General features: G+C 34.7%; 1 long non-coding RNA gene across 1 annotated transcript in view; it reads right to left on the reverse strand.

Annotated features, from left to right (window-relative positions):
* Positions 1-18327, reverse strand: part of LOC105734447 (uncharacterized) — a 120191-nt gene extending 101864 nt beyond the window's left edge. The window contains exon 1 of the long non-coding RNA XR_001111515.2: positions 18256-18327. This is a non-coding gene — a long non-coding RNA (uncharacterized LOC105734447). The remainder of the gene's footprint in view (positions 1-18255) is intronic.
* Positions 18328-19656: the final 1329 nt, after the last annotated feature.

A 19656-nucleotide genomic window follows, 5' to 3' on the forward strand; every position in this document is an offset into this window, starting at 1 on the left:
CATGGCTAATTTCCCAGGCTTATCTCTCTCTGCTCACTGTAGGAGTTTCTGTGGGAAAATGCCATATCTTTTAGAAAATGTGGCAGTTATGAATATATTCATCTCTTGACTCTCATGTAAATGCCTTTCAATGAAATAGATAAAAATCAACTCTATGGAAAAGACATCTCATGCTTATGACACTTTGGAGGATACCTATGCTAACATGACCAACAGAGCAATTCCTCTGCTAATGAACAATATGCCCCCTAAGAATGCATTCAGATAGATATTCCGAGCTGGAAGTAACAGATAAAATTATACAGACGGCATCTAGAAAGAATTATCACTCCTGCTCTATGTTCCCTTCACGTAGGGCAACACTTCTCCTGACTTCTGTAATCTTATAAAGGGAGTGCTTCCACCTCACTCCTAGCAACCAAAAGCAGACATGCTGTGGAGCCCAGTTCTTTCTTTAACTGGGTCAGCATCTTGGCCAATGCTAGGGTGGTGTATGCTTAGGACAGGGCCAATGTTATGTCCTTTCCTGCAGCTTTTTGTGCAGGCTGTGAAGCAGGGAGGCACCCTTAAATCTTCCTATGTCTGCTAGTTACTGTGAAATAATAACAACAGCAATGGCGGTAGTGAAAACAACAGCTGTTATGGGATTGGATGTGTCATGGACTGATTGTTTGTGACATCTTCAAATCTGGATGTTGAACCCTTAATCCCCCATGTGGTGCTGATATTTGATGATGGGGTCTTTGAGGAGTAACTGGGATTAAATTAGGACGTGGTCCTTATGATGGGATTAGTGAGTGGCCTTACAAAAATAAGACAATCTCATTTATGCACTGAGGAAAGGCCATGTGAGGACACAGAAAGAAGGTGCCTGTATACAAGCCAGAAAGGGAGCCCCCTCCAGGGACAGAATAGGCCGGCACCTTGATCTTGAACCTTCCAGCCTCTAGAACGCTGAGAAACAAATTCCTGTGGTTTAAATCACTTAGTCTAAGGTAATTTTTTTAGCAACCCAAGTGAGACAAGAGAAGAGGAATCTGGCATTCCTTTTCCAATGGAGGAACATCAGCTGATACCCTCCCTTAGTCCTCCTCAGAGAAAGAGAATACTCTTATCTGATTAGAGTGTTTGAAAAAAGATGCTAAGCAGGTTGACTAAGAGCCATTTGGGTTCCCTTTTTCAGAGCCTGCCTATTGACAGAACACAAGTGTTCTGGTGCCCTCTCTGCTGTGTGGTAGGAGACTGTCCCTGGAGGAGATATTTGTTGTGCATAGTTCCAGGTAAGAATTAAGTTAATTCTGGAATAAATTATTACCATTTACTTAGCTGCAGCTCTAAAGCTACATTTCCAATCTGTGTATTAGTAATAATTATATCTGTACCTGACCCTTACACTTACTTGCATTGACTCTGAACTCAGTGGGGCAACAGTGGCATTATTTATGAACCCCCTAAATAATCTTTAAATAATCTTTAGATGAACCCCCTAAATAATCAGTGATATAGCATCTCAGTCTCACATTTATACCATTTACTATATTCTGGATACTATACTGAAAACTCAGTGGTATAGCACAAGTGTTAATTGCCCAGTCTCTAAATTTGAACAGGAGGATGGGGTTCAACTCTCCTATGTCATACATTCTGTAATTTGAGATAAATTACTTAAGCCTCTCTGTCCCTCACTTCACTCACTTGAAGAAATCAGAATTATATTAGCTCCTACCTCACAGAACTATTGTAAAAGTTCAATAGATTACATATTATATGCTTAGAAAAATATCCAGCACATACTACATGCATAAGGGTTATCTAGCATTCCTTACTACGACCAATATAGTACCAAATTTGTCTCAATTTTATAGATCAGTGAACTGAGACTCAGAGAAGTTGAATATATTTTTCCCGGAGTTCTCACAGTTAGCAAATTGCACGGTTGGGATTTAAAGCTAGATCTCGCTAACTGTATTTTTTTTTCCCAGGAGGGATATTTATCAAGACAGACCTCTATCAAATCAGAATAAAAGGTGGAGGGTAAGCTACAATTCCTTCATCTATCTGATTTGTCCGTAACAGGAATATCCACTCTTTCACATTGTAACAATCTTCCTTGCACATCCTTTAATGAATGTTGTCCTTTCTTACCGACTGTGTATAATCAAACATTCACAACCATGTTTCAAGAGTTTGTCACTTCAAGGCTAACACTATACTTACACTGAAGCTATCATTCGCATATGTGTAAGATGTTTCCATTCTTAAAGATTCTTACCCCTCAGCTTTTGTCAATATGAGAAAAATCGTAAAGATATTCTTTATGGTTAGAAATTTTGGAGTATGACATTGCTATTTTTAACAAAGATCTGCTAAATCATTTAAAACAACACTTAGTAAACCACTTATTTAATTTTTCCTATAGATTCCAAGTCCCAAATAGGTCAGATACTTTGCAATCAGAACATTTTTCTGTACTGCTTTACTTCTAGATGGAGCATTATTTCCAGTTTGGTGGAACACTTTAAGGACAAAAATGGTCCATAATGAAGGGAAATGCCAGGGGAGTATAGACAAGAGCCTTACACAGAGACATAAACTCTCACTATATACTCCCTGTACCCAGTCCTGATTCACAATGAATTTTCCTAATTTATTCACTATCAACTTATTGAACTGTAGCAGCAAGAAAGAGTATTATGAAAGGCTAGATGATACCAGCAGCAAATTCATCGCCCGCAGTCAGGACGAAAAATCTATGCTAGCCTGATGAAGAAATTATAGGTCCATTTGAATCCGAAGAACACTCTGAAAAACCAGAGGGGACCAGGTCTAAACAGTATGGTCAAATCAACTCAAATAAACAGAGATGCCAGCAACCCAGAGTCCCATCTAGTTGCCTGAGATATTTCTGCGGAAACCTTGACAAATTATGCATTATTTATTCCATTTGTGGCGTGTTTTTTGCCAACTCATATACCAATGCATGTAAGCAACTTTATTTCCTCTATGGCATTTCTAATAGTTTCTAAGTAGCTCTCTCCAAAACAGAGAATGGGGCTGACAATGTTGCTTTCCTAAGGCAGAGCTGGGCAGGAAGCAGCTGCTCCCCTAACTCGATGCGGCTGGCTTTCACTCACAAGGAAACTTGAGCCTCTGACTCTGAAGCTGGAAGTAGAAGCTTGTCACCAAAAGTAGACAGCTGGATTGCCCAAGGTTATTAAATATGTTATATCTGACAGTAATTGTTCCCATTATTTATCTCTATCTGAATAAAAGACTTCTTAATTAGTGCCTGAGAAAGTAATTGAGGGTGCAACTGACAGAAACAGTATGCACAGTTTTGCCATAATGAAGCCACTCATGTAATGAAGCATAAGTCAGTTTATTACTCTATGCAAAAGGAAACTCCTAAATTGCCACTGTAGATCCTTTCTGAATTTTACCCTTCACCATGATGAAAACTGTGGGACATCAGCATGCATATGATACATGAAATTTTCTTGACATTCCCTAATTTCAGCTTGTGCATTTTTAAATACAGTTTTATACAAGGATAAGACTAAAAGACCTCAATGAATAAGGATAAATTGGTATCCTGCATGTAAAAGGATTAAAATTTTTACTTAAGGAAATGACTTAAGCCAAGTCATTCTGCAAAGCAATGAAGAAAGTAAGCTTAAATGAATGAAGCCACAAAGAAGATAATAGAGAAAGATAAATATTTAAAGAAAAGCGTAACATTGAGGGATTTTTCTTCCAGTTCCATGAGGCTTTCCTTACTCTAACAGAATTCTCTCCTCTCAACCTTCTTGATAGAAGGTAGATTATCTCTGACAATCTCACAAACTCTGTCTCTATCATCTTCAGTTCTCTAAGTGTCAAAGAATATGTTGGGAGGTTTTTCTTTTGTTCCTTCTAGATGAAGGGGAAAAAAAGTCATGATATATTTGGTGAGATTTTCAATGAAGTGTCATTTCTACAGAATTTTTTTTTTAAGGAGAACAACTACTTGTTAACATTAGAATTGGTCAACACATATCCCATATGTATTTCTTAATGAGTTTCACTGAGATATATGATAAAGATAACAAACATGAAAAGCACCCACTTTTTCTCCAATATCCACTCCTATAGCTCAATAGGCATCTGTTCTTGATTCAACCAGGAAATGTTTATGTCTCCTCTTTTCACTTACTGATAGCATTAACCTTATACACTATCCTGTTCTCTCATCTATATCATAATACAGAATACTATTTTTAACTTTATTGTTTTATTTATGGTTCTATGCAAATTTACTATGAATTATTTGTAAGGAAATTCATATTATGGTACATTTCTTTTGTGCTGCCAAATATACAGGAACACATGTTCTTAATATATTTATGTATTAAAATGCATTTACATTAATACTTTGTTCGAAATTCTAGAACTAAAGGACCGCCATATCTGCCTTACAGAAGGTTGGTATTTCTCTTACTCCAAGCACTACTAATGTAAATAACAAAATATTTTATGCAATTGAATCTAAACAGATCCAAATGCTTTCCTAATATAATATTTTTTAGAATTTTTGATCTAGAAGTCACCTTGCAAAATGTTTGAATGAGTTAGCTTAGTTTTCTTTTTTTTCTAGACTGTAGGAAAAGTCTGATGATCATAGATAATTAATGATTTGATCATGGGGGGCAGATTATTAGCAGTAGATCCAGAATTAATACCCAAACTTTCTTACTGTTAGTTGCTAACATGAAGCTCTATCTTCTTATTCTAATATTCTTCCCATATTACAAAAAGTATTATACTTATTTTTTTAAACTAGAGATTTTAAAGTATATTTTAAAATAAAATTTGTTGACAATAATCACATCTCTCAGAAACAAAAAATATTTTTGATATGTAACTCCAGCATTTTCCTTATATATTATAGCTTAATGTTTAAGTTAATATCTCTCTTCTTAATTGCATGGTTTTGATTGTCTTTGCTATGGCAATATTAAACGTAAAAGGAAAACTCCAGCTTATTGTGATAGGCTTATTTCTAACAGAAATATACTGCAATATATATATATATAAGAATATAACTTTTATAAGAATATATAAGAATATATAAGAATATAACTTTTTCTTACATAGAAACCCAAACTATTCCATAGATTTGAGAAATACTTTAATCGGAGCAGAAATAGGAAGCTTTGACCTTCACCCATTGTCTCCTCTCACACTGAGCTTCAAAAACATCTTAGAGTAACTGCAGAGCTGTGGGAACTTGGCTTAAAAGCCATTACCACAGGGGGGTCTGTAGCTGATGCATGTTGATGACGCTTTCAGTCTCTGTTCTGACCCTTTTATAAAAGTTCTGGTCTTTCACTGCGCTCACTTGGCACGGAAAGGTGATGCTGAAGCTGAGCTTGACCTGTGGCCATGAACAGCTTTCTGTTGCCAAGGTCATTGAGGCAGTTTCTTTCTCAGGGCATGTGGCAGTTACAGAACAGAAAGAAAAAGGATTCTGTAGTAGCAAATTCTTCTTAGATCAAAATTGGCAGATTTTACCTGATATATGTTGTCATGACATTTCCAGTAAGACTAATAAAACAACATGAAACATTTCATAGCCACTTCTTCTTGTCCTCTCACGCCTGTAATCCCAGCACTTTGGGAGGCTGAGGCAGGTGGATCATGAGATCAGGAGTTCAAGACGAGCCTGGCCAAGATAGTGAAACCCCGTCTCTGCTAAAAATACAATAATTATCCAGGCAAGGTGTGGCAGGAGCCTGTAATCCTAGCTACTTGGGAGGCTGAGGCAGGAGAATCGCTTGAACCAGGGTGGCAGAGGTTGCAATGAGCCAAGATGGAGCCACTACACTCCAGCCTGGGTGACAAAGTGAGATACTGTCTCAACAACAACGAAAAAATAATTGTAGATCTAAATGATACACATCATATGACAATTTTTTAAATGATATCATTAATTTATTATCTTAAAACAACTGGTTTAATAGGTGGGATTTGTCCTTCTTAGGGATATTTAGAATATTTTAAAAATTAAAATAAAAATATATTAAACAATAAAGCTTGCTCTCTTGTTCTAGTATCTAGTTATTACTTCAACATCTCTTCCATGGATTACTCATCATTTACATAAACTACTGCCTGAAAAATACTCTTGAAACTATAGGTAATTATAAGAAAAGCACTACTACAAGTCAAGGCCACCAAATTCCTGCATGTTCATGGGTACTAATCAATTTAAAACTAAAGACACTGATAATTATATAAAAATTAAAATAAATTTAAAACTCTATTAGGAATATGTATGCTATAGATTTGAAAGGTAAATAAAAATATTTACCCATGGAACCAATCAGTCTCTTTAGGTCAGCCACAGAGTTTCTCTATCTCAGGATAAAGGCACATAATTTTATGTAGCGTCTAGGTCAGGGAATAAAGAAAAAAAGAAGTGTCCTATAAAGATTCAGGGACCAACATCCTATGTACTGATAGTATGCCTTTCTCTCGGGAAACTAAACATGTTGCTAACTATCTCAAACTCACCACCAGACCAGATAGCAAAGATGCCTCTCAGATGAAGAAACTAGTCCCTGGTGAGATTCTAGAATAAAAACCGTATATTCTAAATCTCAATTGATTCTTCATACTTCTTCACACTGCTATCAAAATACCAAGGGGTTCAGTCTAGGCCCTGCTGCTCGCTGCACAGATATCCAATGACCGAGACAATGAGCAAAACACTGAGTAGTGCCAGGGAAGAAAATGTTCATCAGGTGCTGCAGCCAGTCTCATATCCATCTCCCTGGGGGACTAAAACCTGGGGCTTAGGAGCAGGAAAGAAATGAAACAATGTGCAAGAAAACAGAACTAGGGAGGGGAAAGGAAGCAATCATGTGAATGAAGGGTCCGACCTCACTGTCCAGATATGGTAATCTGGTGAGTTTCAGTTATTTGACACTTTTTTTTTTGAGAAGTCTGAAGGTCATTTCCTGAGGAAGAAACTCAGATAAAACAAATAAAAATTTCAAGTTTTAAGACCAGAAGTGTCCATTTCTATGTTTATAAAAAAAAAAAAAAGAAAGAAAAAGAAAACCATCTATGGGATTACTGACTTGGTTTCAACATCACCAAAGCCATCTAAACCATTTGATTTTAAAAAATTCTATTAAAAAGTGGTTGGCTCAAAACAATGAGATATCACTTTTCTTTCTAACAGCATTTATTTTATTTAAAAAATGGCTTATTTTTGAAAATTTTGAAATTTTTTAAGGTAAAAAATAAAATTGCTGGTAATCACACCCTCTATAATGACTATAATCAAAATGACAGATAATAAGAAGTGTTGACAAAGCCATGGGTAAATTTGAACCCTTATATACTGGTAATGTAAAATGGCATGACTACCATTGGAATAATTTCCTTTAAGTGGAAGGCATAGAATTAGCAGAAGACTAAATAATTTTATTTGTTGATATACACTCAAGAGAATTAAAAACACAAGAACAAATGTTCATAGCACTAGGATTTATAATAGTAAAAAAATGAAAAAACTCACCTATCTATTGACTAATGTTGTATATTCATTCGGGCATGAAGAAATGAAGTACTGATACAATCTACAACATCAATGAACTTTTGAAACATTAAGCTAAGTGAGAAACAGTCACAAAAGATCATATATAATATAATTCCATTTACATGAAATGCTCAGAATAGGTAGTTGTATAGAGACAATGAAGATTAGTTAAGGAGAAATGGGAAATGACTACCTGAGGGTATGAGGTTTCTTGTGATGGTGATTAACATGTCTTAAATGGATTGTGGTGACTGCGTAATTTTGTAAATGTACAAAAACAAAACAAAACACTGAACTGTACATTTAAAATGGGTGACTTCTATGGTATATAACTTACATCTCAATAAAGTTATTTTGAAAAAAGTAGTTGATGTTAGCAAAGTAAATGCCCATTTCTTCCACGTATTTTAACTTACTGGGAAAATAAATCAGAAGAGATTAACTACATCACTGAACTCAAACTGTAAATTGATAAAGTTACATTTTCTTTAAATGGTCTCCAGTTAATACCAAATCACCTAGAATTAAAAGCCAAAACAGTTTCATCAACCACTCAAATTGATCTAGAAAGATGTCCATCATGATGAAGACAGAATGGAGAAGAAAACTAAAAGATTTCATGGGTAGTTCCATATATTCCAGAAATTGGATCTCTATTAGGGAATTAACATGGCTATTTCGGGAAGGTTTTAATTTGGATTTTTGGTTCCAGCATAACATCAAAGTCTGACATTTTTTATATGCTACACAATGATTTGGAGATTATTTTTCTCCCAAAGTTCTTTAAAGGAAAACCAATAAGGAGTACAGAGTCACCTGCTAGATGCCTGGTTGATTTGTTTCATCATAACCTTTAAGCCATCTCCAAGGATACACACTTACTATATAAAGTACAAGTGCTTTTTATGATCAAAAAGCCAAGTTTCCATACAGGATTAGAAGTAACTGACATATTTACAGTCCATTGCCAATTTACTTTAGAAAATTGGAATATCAGAATTCATTAGGATTTATTCAAAAGGAATTATTACCAAAGTCCTTTCAGAAAATATTTGATTATAAGTTGAAAATACACAAAAACAACCAATATTTTGCAGGTTGTGTCTGAATACTTTAAATGCCTAAATGTCTTTGTTCAGCCTAATTTTAAAAGTTAGCTACAGATAAAAATATATGTAATTGGCAGAGTGCTGTGGCTCATGCCTGTAATCCCAGCACTTCGGGAGGCCAAGGTAGGTGGATCATTTGAAGTCAGGAGTTTGAGACCAGCCTGGCCAACATGGTGAAACCCTGTATCTAGTAAAAATTCAAAAAAAATTAGTGGGGTGCCATGGCAGGCACCTGTAATCCCAGATATTCAGGAGGCTGAGGCAAGAGAATCTCTTGAATCCGGGAGATGGAGGCTGCAGTGAGCTGAGATCGTGCCACTGCACTTCAGCCTAGGCAACAGAGCAAGACTCTGTCTCAAAAAAGAAGAAATGTGTGGTGTGCGTATATATATAGACACATATATTTTTCTATCGGATTGAATAAAATAAATCAATGGACTTTTTGAGAGATAGTAAGTTTTATATTTAAAAACACACTAAGAGATGTAAAAGTGAAAAACACAGGATTTGAATACCAATTTTTACCTCTGTGATTTTAGACAAAGTATTTAATCTTTATCCCAGTCCTCATCTGAAAAATAGGAATAGTATTACCTTACACACAGCTGAAAAACAATGCCAAATGAATCTAAATAATCAACATTAAGCTTTCTAAACGTCACTGAAGTGAATCAAGCCTCCACTCCAATTATTGAAAACAATAGTTTCTTTTCTCTTCATACCAACAGCATAGGTATGATAGTTCATCTAGAGTAACAAAGATGCTATTAATCATATGATACTAATATGAAAATGTAAGGCTTGCAACAATCATATAAATATTGGTCAAAAGTTAGATGGAATCCATTGTCAGTTCAAAATGTCATTTTAAATAGTTCTTTAAATCTTTCAAAAGATTTAAACCCTACTTAATCTTTTGAGTGTCACTTCAAATGGCAGCTGAGTTATAAAAGGAGGACCTGTGGTCAGAGAGAATGAACCTTGATGAAAATTAATTTCAAAGTCAAGATTGGTATTAAATAGATCCACTCAATGGATGAGGCCTCATACTTGTATTCACTTCTATTAATAAGTATCAACATTCTTATTATAGAGAGAAGGCTTAGAAAATACTGTTGATGGTCAACATGTTTAAAAAAAAAAAGATAAAACAAATTCCAAGGTATAAATTATTTCCCCTTCCATAAAATTTTCAAGTACATTTTTAATGAGGAAGATGTCAAGTGACACTTGGTAAATATGAAAACCCCTTCTCATAACATCATCATTAAAATGACATTCCAGATCAGATTGTAGAGTGGTATTTTCTAAATAAAAAGTAGCTAGAAGAAAATATAAATATGTATTACTTGATCTAAATGTGGGTAAAAACCTCTCTAAGCAAAAAACAAAGCGAAAAATTATTTTGAACAACAGAAAAAAGTTACTATATAACTCCTTTTAACTTATATATTTTTCAAAACTCTATAAAATAACCAAATAATGTGCAGAAAAGTATTTTAAATCTATGTCACAAGTTGAAAATTTAATTCAACTGAAAAATTTAATAGAAAATTTATTAAGGTTATAAAAATCAATTGAAGTGATAGAAAAAGAGATAAAGAAGATAAAAAATACAAATGGCCAATACACTTATAAAATATTTAAACTAATTGATCATGTTAAAGTCTTAAAGTCTACTCTGCAATTAGCAAAGAGATACTTTACATAAAAATGCATAGAATTAAAAATATGAGAAGAGAAAAGGCAGCCATGGACCAGGTACAATGCTATTTTTAATAGCTCTATAGAGATATGATTCCTATTTCACACAATTCACTTATTTAAAGTATATAACATTTTAAACGGTTAAATGGTTTTTAAAATACGCAGAGATATGTGCAGCCACCACCAGCACCAATTGTTGCACATTTTAATCACTTCTGAAAGAAATCTGAGACTCGTTAACTACCACTCTCAGATTTTCCCATCCCCACTGCCCAACTCTAATCAAGCACCAATCTACTTTCTATTTCTACAGATTTTCTCTGTTCTGGACTTCCACATGAATGGATTCATGTACTATGTGGTCTCTTGTGACTGGCTTCTTTTAGTTAGCAAACATTTTCAAGGTTCACCATGTTGTTGTATCTATCAGTACTTCATTCCTTTTTATGGCTGAAAAATATTCTCTTTTAGGAATATATACCATATTTTGTTTATCCGTTCATTGACGGGTAATTTTTTTAAAATTTCATTTAATTTTTAATTTTTGTGGGTACATAGCAGGTATATATGTTTATAGAATAAATGAGATATTTTGATGCAGTCATACAATGCATAATAATCACATCAGAATAAAGGTGGTATCTATCACATCAGAATAAAGGTGGTATCTATCACTTCAAGGCTTTTTTTTTATTACAAATGATACAATTATAGTCTTTTAGTTGTTTCAAAATATACAATAAATTATAGTTGACTAAGTCATCCTGTTGTGCTGTCAAACACTAGATATTATTCATTCTCTTTAACTATAGTTTTGAACCCATTAACCATTCTCATTCCCTCCCACCGTTATTCTTCCCAGCTTCTGATAACCATCATTCTACTTCCTATCTCTATGAGGAACTGTTTTAATTTTTTACTCCCACAGATGAGTGAGAACATGCAAAGTCTGTCTTTCTGTACCTGGCTTTTTTCACTTAACATAATAACCTCCAGCTCCATTCATGTTGTTGCAAATTACAAGATTCATTATTTTTTATGGCTGAATAGTACTGCACTGTGTATACTACATTTTCACTATCCATTTGCCTGTTGAGGAATACTTAGGTTACTTCCAAATCTGGGCCATTCTGAATAGTGCTTTAACTAACATGAGAGTGTAGACATCTCTTTGATATACCAATTTCCTTTGATACACTGCACCTGGCAGTAGGATTGCTGTATCATATGGTTCTAATTTTAGTTTTCTCATGAATCTCCAAATCCTTCTCCACAGTGGTTGTACTAATTTGCAATCCCATCAACAGTGTATGAGGGTTACCTTTTCTCCACATCCCCTCCAGTGTATAAGCCATTTTAACTAGGATTAGATATCTCATTATAGTTTTGATTTACATTTCTCTGATGATCAGTGAGGTTGAGCACCTTTTCACAGACCTGTTTGCTATTTGTATGTATTCTTTTGAGAAATGTCTATTCAGATCTTTCACCTATTTTTAATCAAATTATTGGATTTTTTTTCCTATAGAGTTGTTTGAGGTCCTTATATATTTTGGTTACTAATCCCTTGTTAGATGGGTAGTTTGGGAGAATTTTCTCCCTTCTGTGTGTTGTCTCTTCACTTTCTTGACTGTATCCTTTACTATGCAGAGGCTTTTTCACTTGATGTGATTCCATTTGTCCATTTTTGCTTAGGCTGCCTATGCCTGTAGGATATTAAGAAATGTTTGCCCTGAACAATGTCCTGGAGAGTTTCCCCAATATTTTCTTTAATTCTATAGATTTAGGTCTTAGATTTTAATATGTTTTTTATTTGATTTTGTATATGGGAGAGATAGGAATCTAGTTTTTATTTTTTTGCATATGGATATCCAGTTTTCCCAGCAATATTTATTGAAGAGGTTGTCTTTTCCCCAGTGTATGTTCTATTGCTAAATGTTTTTGATGTATTATCTCTCTTAATTCTATTTAGAATTCTATAATATTCCCCCATTTTAGTCATTGAAAGATTGCAGTAACTTGATATATTACAATGGATTAATGGGGTGGAGTCGCAAGATTTAAATGTACGCTGCCTGCCTATCTCTAGAACCTGTGCTCTTTGACACTAGCTTCCACCTCTTTATACATGTTTATCATAAACTGAACAATAATTCCAGTTATAGGAATTTTTCACAAGAAAATATAGAAATATTGGTATATAACTATTATATAAAGACCATTTATAGAAGTGAAAATTTTAGTACAATTTTACCATATAAAGACTGTGGACTTGTTAAATTAAGGTATGTCAACACCATGAAATATGCAGTTATAAAAATAATTTTCCAAGATCAATAATATAGAAAATTAAACAGATCATAGTTTTAAGTGTAAAGAAACATTGTGAAATACTATCTGTAACTATGTACAGCAGATTCAATAGTTTACTTGTTCATCATTTATAAAATAGGTATAATAATAAGATTGACTTCATGGGGATGTTGAGAAGATTAAATGTGTTTATATATGCAAAGTGCCATACTAGTTTATGTACACTTTTATGTAACTGGCACACATGCAGAGAGAAATGCAAATACACACAAACACCACAAGACACACAGCTACACACAAAAATTCAGAGCAGAAAGATTGTGGGTGATCTTGATACTCTCTCATATTTTTCTATATTTTCCACTATTCAACAAGAAATCCAAAAAGGTCCAAGAGTGTAAAGAAATGTTTTAAAATAAACCAGCAACACAACAAAGAGAAACATTTTATCCAACCTTTGTTCCACAGGATTTAAGCATTTGAGCTAAAGTAACCACTTCAGGTTTATCGTGAAACATGAGGCTATAGAAGTAAGAATCATTCCAAAACTCTATCTAACCTATATCTTTAAGTGTGAAAAAGTGGTTTCTGTTTATAGGCCTAGGCCTGCTTTGAAAAGTAGATAATCAAAATGATCCCAGTTAGAAGCAGATGCTTAGCAATCTTGAAATGAACGGTAGGATATGTGGCAGAATTCTTTGCCACTATCAGATGTTGCTTATTAACCCCCCACCTAGCTAAGCATGCCATTAGACTACAGAAGAGCCTGCAAAACTACTTTCTTCCTGGGAAACAAGTTGTTGACATGTTAGCTGCAGAAGTTAGTTTTTCAAAATCACTCATACAGTCTTCTTTTTAATAGCCCATACTCTTTGTCCTTCCATTTTATACAATATGACAGTTGTCATGAAGTGATTTAACTTGTTCTAAGCAGCATTTCACTAGAAACTAAAAGCATTTATATCACTTTTGCATCACGTAGATACACAAAAACAAAAAAGGAGTCTCCTAAAAGGAATTCATTTTCACATAACCACCTGCCTATCAACTGACATGCCAACATTAGCATAGGAGGCACTTCCATGGTTCAGACTTAGAATGACACGCCCCACTTCTTTATCTAAATAAATGTTTTGCAGTATATTATTCTCTGATTATAAAATTGATACAGGCATACAAATTCTTATCTGAAATTCCAAAAATTGATCAATCAACCTTTGAAAACAAAGATTTTGCCACAACTCATTGTGAAAAAAAGTTGACCTGAACTGAGTTACCATAAAGCTGTATTAACATCACTCACTGTGAATATTAACACATTTTGCTGCAAAATATCAATATGCTTGTTTACAGAAGGCTGTCTCAGACCCCACTGAAGGTGTAACCTAATATAAAATGTACATATCACAAAACCATCCTAGAATTTAACAATATCTCACTTCCAAAACATATTTGGTTAGACTGATTTTGAAAAGGGGAATGTAGACCTGTATATTCTCACCCAAAAACATTATACGAAAAAGTGTAAGAATTAAAATGAAGATAAGTGTTATGCCACCACTCAGAGCTGACAAATGTGAACGTTTTGGTGAACACTTTTTACTGGTTTTTCCTATAGTTACATGTGCCTAAAGGATGAATAAACATGCACTCTTTTGTCATTTTTTACTGCATTTAATGCTGTATCATGAACTTCTTTCACTGTAAATATAGATTATGTCATCAAAATATTGTGTTTGTGTATTATAATATATGTAAACAAATCTCTGGTTTTTAAAGATATTTAGGTTGTTTCAAAGTCACCATTATAAACAACAATGTGATAAATATCCTTATACATACACACCATTATTTCAGTAGGATACATTTTAGGTCCAGGCTGATAAGTAAGATAGTATGAAATTTTGTATTAAATTTTGACACTTATTTTTCAAATTACCTTGCAAAAGGACAGCACCAATTTGCATCTCCATCCACAGTATAAAACAGTGCTCATTTTCTCACACCGTCATCAGCACTGGGTATCAGAAATCTTTTAAATTAAATAGTTTGTGCAAGCCAAGTACAAGCCCCACAAAATAATATTTTATTTTATAATAACCTAAAGGGCTTAAATAAATCAGACAATAGAGTAACTTAGGGAAAGAAATCTAAGGAGATGACAATGTAGCTTGTTTCCTGTTCTGTACAATTTTTGAAGACAAAGTCTGTTTTAATTAAGTGATACATTATTTTCTACTGGATTTTTAAAATGAGGGAAGCATTGGTGAGTATCTGTGGGACTGAATTCCTTCAATATCCAGTTCCCAAAATGGGTTAATATATAAGAAGTTGCTTCAGATACACTAAAAAACTATCTCCAATTTGTACGACAAAATTTATTTAAGAAGTGCAAAGATAGAAACCTCTCAGGAAATGTATGTATATTTATATGTTACGGATGATTAGCTGTGGGAGACTGAAAAAAGGGGTGCCAATAGGATGAGAGAAATTTGACTAAAGATGTCTGTTTCTTAATTTACCTACTATTCGATCTTGATAAAAAAAAGACACAGACTTTTTCTGTGTCTTAGAGTTTTTACAAGTGAAATGAGAACAATTTAACCAATATTTCAAGATAAAGTGAGGATAAATTTGCTTGAGTTTTTCTGTTTCAGAAAACTTATGGGGGAAATGAGAATAATTTAACCAATATCACAAGGTACTATGAGGTTTAAATGAGTATCATATATGAAAATAAATAGTATAGTTCTAAAAAACAATAGTGCATAACTACTAGTTTAATTTAAATAAAACTGGGTTCTCATAATTTATTTTATTCATTCATTCAACAGATATTTTTTGTGTATATTTATTACTGTTTTGGTATTAAACTCATTTAACTCTATTCAAAAACACTGGGGGAAATACAGATTCTGTTCAAATCGCTGCTCTGCTCCTTAAAAACCTGTCCACTCTAAGTTCCTCACCTGCACAGTAATTTTCATGCCTATTTCAAAGAGTGATTTTAAGAATTAAATGAAGTAATGCATCTAAAGAACTGAGTGTGATGCACATAGTCAGTGCTTATCATCTTGGTGGTGGTGGTGGTGGGTAGTCAAAGTTCCCATCCCACTGCCTCCCACAGAGCTGGAGCCATTCAATGTCAATTTACTTCCTTCCTACTTTTTCACATTGGTTCATAGTCAAAGATTATACTATATACCTGGCAAGCCATTATAAAAGTAGAGGACTTGACAAAAAACCTAAATGACATGGTGAGAATTAATCAGCTAGAAAAGTTTCCAACCAAAACAAAAAAACAAAAAAAATTAAAAGTATGTATTTTTCTGAGAGCAACCCATTCTTTATTGCCATACATTATAAACATATAGGAAAACAATGAAATATAAATAGACTGTGAAAGAATGTGCCATGATTGCCAGAAACCCCAGATAAAAATTTCATTGAAAATAATTATTTTTAAAATAGCTAATCCTCTCACCACTGGGGAAAAAAAAAATTAAACCTACACTTTCAGTATAGCACTTTGCTCTTTAAAGGAAATGTAAGAGTCATAATTAAGTAATTATGCTTTTTTAAAGACAATTTATTCTAAGTTCAAATTCATTAATTTCAAAATAACAATTTTTTTAGTTGTGTGTCTCTTATTCATAATGACTACATATTTGACAATTATTATTTTATACTCTAAAACTGCAGTCATTGATATTTAAAAAGCCACGACTGTATCATCAAATAAAGCACATATTTGCTCAATTACCTGGTAAGGTTGAGTGCACAATGACATTCAATCTAAATCATTATAGCAAAAGAACAGTAAAGTGATTCTAGAATTCAAATGTCTTTAAAGTTTGGATTAACTGTCTTCATAGAAAAAAACAAGCCCCAATTTATTTATGGAAATATTGCCTCCATAAAGGTCAAAAGTGAATCCTCAGGGAATCAGTTGCTCAGCTAGCCTCATAAATTGTTTTTACCCTTTTAACTTTCTCATTCTGAGCCACAGTGGGACTGGGTCATAGGACAAAAAGGCACTAACCAGGACTGTCTGTCTGTATAGTTTCAAGAGAAGATGAGAGACAGATGACTTGGCAGGGCAGCTGTGACATTATGAGCATTAGCCAAACAACTCTGTGGACTGTTTTAAGGAGAGGAAGAGGTACAGTTCTCTGGAAATAAAAACCTCAGATTTGCCTTAGTGTACGTGGTCTCACCTGCTTTTTCCTGACATTTTGGCATTTGGATTTGTTCATGCAGCAGTAATACGATTGTCAGTTATGTGAAAAATGCATACTGAATAATTGCTGGAAGTGAAAAACAGCTTCAGTATTTTAAGACTCTTAAGGTGGAAGTACTCAATTCTTTCATTTAAGAGACTGATATGCAAGTTGCTACTATGTAGTTATCATCTTGAGTAAAATGGATGGTGGTTAAATAATATATTTACTTTAGGAATTGGATTTCTATATCAAAACCTCATCTCAATTTTTGTAAAAGAATTTTGAAGCATGTTGTGAATTTAATAATTCAGGAATTTGAGTGATTAATAATCTTGATAAATTACAAATAAAGGAGTTTAGACATAGAAATAGTACATAACCAAAGCTACAATATATTAAAAATTTTTTCCCTCATGTGAATTTAGGGAGATTCAGCCCTATCTTCTTCCACTCGAGATCACTAGACTTTTTCCTAACATCTAAATTGTTAGGAATTCATATTAGGTTTAAAGGAGTTTACTCTACTTCCTCTCATACTGTTCCCTTGATAGAACTATAGATGGAAATCAGGACAAGGAAATGGGCTGAAATGTCAGATCAGCTTTAGAGGCTGTTGACTGTGCACACGGAATCAGCCTGGGTGCAAGCCGGTAATTTCCACAGGAGGAAAGGCAGGCAGAGGTCAAGGAGTGAGTTAAAAGATCTGAACACCACCTAGTTGATGAGGACAGTTTAGCACCCTGACAGCGCAAAGTGGGGGTGGGGAAGATAAAATGTAATCCTCAAAGGCAAAACACACTCTGTTAAGGAGAAAAGGCCTCCCCTCTTCCTTGTGCAGTAGAAATGAATAATCTTTACCCACCTAGAGTTTTCTGAAAACCCTAAAAATTTACATTTCTCTTTCTTTTGGGCTTTGTGGCTTACTCTTATTCTTAGGAGTCCCAACATACTATTCGGGAAAAGGATTTATCTTTCTTTTCACCTTAAGATTGATTTTCCAAGAGATTTTCTCCTCAGTCCACGGGCAGAAGTGTATTTCAGAGCCAGAACCCTGTTTTACCTAGACAAGCCCACCACAAAATAGCAGACTACTCTATAATACATTAAGGGACTAAATATCAAGAGAAAACTGCTAAGAAGTTGCATTCCAGCATAAGTCACTAACCATATCTCTTCTTTCAAAATGCTACCTCTTATGAGCTATCAAAATCGAAAGTAACTATCTCAAACAGCTATTACTAAAATAAGAGGAACTTCATTAATTCCAATTAAAAATATACTTATAAAAAACAGTATGTTAAACAGTAAAGACAGGTACCGGTTTATAGTTGTGTCATGCGATGGCTGGCTTTTCTCCTTACATTCCCCCTTTCCACCATTCCAGCCAGTAGTTAAACGTCTGACCTCTGGACCTTGGAATAGAGACAAAAAAGTGTTGAATTCATGAGGCAACACATACATCTAAACACCTGACCTTAGCAAATGATTTGTCTGAATCAGTGTTATAATTTTAATAGAATGAAAGGATTCCCCCACCTGGAGTCAAATGTTTACTGTTCACTCCAAGCACCTAATAACTGTTTCGCCAGCTGGTAGCAAGTAAGGGAGTGGCAAAGTCAGCTACTTGTTGGATCACGGGCAATAGCAGCTGCTGCAACTATTAGCAACATCAGCTGATGTTAGGGGCCAATCAATGTAGGTAGGCAGTTAAAATAACCAGAAAGAGAATGGTCTCAGATGAGCAAAAAATCGACTTTAGTGAGACACATACACTGAGAATCAGGACGATTTATCTGCTGCTGGCTGTATCTTCCCAGCCACTTAAAATGAACAAATGAGAAATTCTTGTTTTTGTGTGGCTTTATGCATAAGCTAATTGTCTGAAAGAGACCATGATAAGGCAGTAATTGTCAAATTTGAATGATTATTAGAATTTAAGGATTACCAAAGTTTTAAGTGATATGATCCTTTGATAATTTTCTTTTTCTGGATGAATATAACAATGCACAGCAAGTGTTACATCTCACTAGCAGCAATCACTTTGCTTCTGGTTCTCTCTTTTCTCATTTCACTGACCTCATATCACAGTACCCCATTGGGAACCCAGAAACGTACAGGAGGAAGGGAAATACTAGATAAAAAAGGGTGAGGTCCCTAGCGAAGGCTCCAGCCTCAAGTCTGGACCCACAGCCTTAACTGAGAACATGCATTTCTGTTTTCCTGCCCAAATACTGCTTTTATCAAAACCACCCTGGCCTGCCCCACCCCCATTCTGTTCCCATAAAAACCCCAGGTTCCACTGGCAGAGAGGAGACAGCAGCAGAGCGGTGCAGCAGAGAAGGACGGAAGAGAAAAGGCATCTGAATATCAAGAGGAGAAGCAGCAGCTGGTCACTGGAGGTTATGGTCGGAGAGGAGTTCAGTAGGGGATGGTCATAGAAGGGTTTGGCCGTGAATGTCAGAACTCCAGAGAAAGACCACATTTGTGCTCCATCCCTTTTCCTGCTCCCCATCGTGCTGAGAATGATTTCTGCCCCTCAATAAAATCCTCCACATTCACACCTACCAATTTGTTCATGAGGCCTCATTCCTCTGGATGCTAGATAAGCACCCAGGTGTGGGTGCAAGAGGCTGCCACGCTGACCTCCCAGGGAGCTGTTTAACACTTAAGCAATTCACGTGCAGCAAAGCTAAAGGAATACACTGTAATACACACCATC

The sequence above is a fragment of the Aotus nancymaae genome, unplaced genomic scaffold (assembly GCF_030222135.1).
Source record: "Aotus nancymaae isolate 86718 unplaced genomic scaffold, 86718_ANA_hifiasm-v0.15.2.pri h1tg000057l, whole genome shotgun sequence".
NCBI lineage: Eukaryota > Metazoa > Chordata > Mammalia > Primates > Aotidae > Aotus > Aotus nancymaae.